The sequence below is a fragment of the Nanorana parkeri genome, unplaced genomic scaffold (genome assembly GCF_000935625.1).
Source record: "Nanorana parkeri isolate BGI_ZX_2015 unplaced genomic scaffold, ASM93562v1 scaffold2529, whole genome shotgun sequence".
Lineage (NCBI taxonomy): Eukaryota > Metazoa > Chordata > Amphibia > Anura > Dicroglossidae > Nanorana > Nanorana parkeri.
In genome coordinates this window covers 32,271-33,873 of record NW_017308797.1, presented here as the reverse complement: position 1 = coordinate 33,873, position 1,603 = coordinate 32,271, and the positions used below count along the sequence as shown (strand labels likewise).

Below are 1,603 nucleotides of genomic sequence, written 5' to 3'. Positions count from 1 at the left end.
TGGCGGCTCTGGATGGACAGTTGGATAAATGGCTCTATATTTAGGATGTATCCGGTCTATAAATGGCGGCTCTGGATGGACAGTTGGATAAATGGCTCTATATTTAGGATGTATCCGGTCTATAATTGGCGGCTCTGGATGGACAGTTGGATAAATGGCTCTATATTTAGGATGTATCCGGTCTATAAATGGCGGCTCTGGATGGACAGTTGGATAAATGGTTCTATATTTAGGATGTATCTGTGCACATCTTATAATCTATATTATTACCTCCTCTGCTGCCAGTTCCAGCAATGTCTCCTCTCTACTTACTCCCAACCGGTACTTCCTGTTTGTATCACACATTACTTCCTGTCTGAGCGTTCCACACACTATAAATGGACTCCCCACCTTGGGGAGAACATGAACACCGTAGGATGTGTTACGTTTCATCCTTTTATAAATGTGAAACTAAAAGAATGAAAACCATTCAAAATCAAATTTTATAAAGTACATTTACACTTTTATATCAATTTGATTTCTTAACATTGATGGTAAGATCGTTATCGATATTACATTGATTTTCTTTATTATCACAAACGGAGATTACGAAACAAATGTTTAATATCGATTGTGATTTAATATTTACAATATTCCTGAAACGAAATCATACGTGAGGAATAGAAATGAGTTCCTGCCACAGATTGTGACTTTCACTTCTGGAGAATCCAATCACCGGGAATGAATGTACGAGGGAAGGATAGGCAACTCTCATCAGATCCGGTCTCCTCCGGGGTTTTACATTGCAATGATGAATACATTCTTTGACAGCTCTCCTCCCACCATCCACACTACATTCTCTGACAGCTCTTCTCCACCATCCACACTACATTCTCTGACAGCTCTCCTCCCACCATCCACACTACATTCTCTGACAGCTCTCCTCCACCATCCACACTACATTCTCTGACAGCTCTCCTCCCACCATCCACACTACATTCTCTGACAGCTCTCCTCCCACCATCCACACTACATTCTCTGACAGCTCTCCTCCACCATCCACACTACATTCTCTGACAGCTCTCCTCCCACCATCCACACTACATTCTCTGACAGCTCTCCTCCCACCATCCACACTACATTCTCTGACAGCTCTCCTCCCACCATCCACACTACATTCTCTGACAGCTCTCCTCCACCATCCACACTACATTCTCTGACAGCTCTCCTCCACCATCCACACTACATTCTCTGACAGCTCTCCTCCACCATCCACACTACATTCTCTGACAGCTCTCCTCCACCATCCACACTACATTCTCTGACAGCTCTCCTCCACCATCCACACTACATTCTCTGACAGCTCTCCTCCACCATCCACACTACATTCTCTGACAGCTCTCCTCCACCATCCACACTACATTCTCTGACAGCTCTCCTCCACCATCCACACTACATTCTCTGACAGCTCTCCTCCACCATCCACACTACATTCTCTGACAGCTCTCCTCCACCATCCACACTACATTCTCTGACAGCTCTCCCCATAGTGTCCACACTACATTCTCTGACAGCTCTCCTCCACCATCCACACTACATCTCTGACACCTTTCCCCCCCCCTCT

The 1,603-nt window shown here is 45.2% G+C and overlaps 1 protein-coding gene across 1 annotated transcript in view; it reads right to left on the bottom strand.

The window, feature by feature from the left end:
• The window catches only part of LOC108801852 (zinc finger protein 850-like), a 50,792-nt gene that overhangs the window by 42,369 nt on the left and 6,820 nt on the right, over positions 1–1,603 (bottom strand). The window lies entirely within an intron of this gene.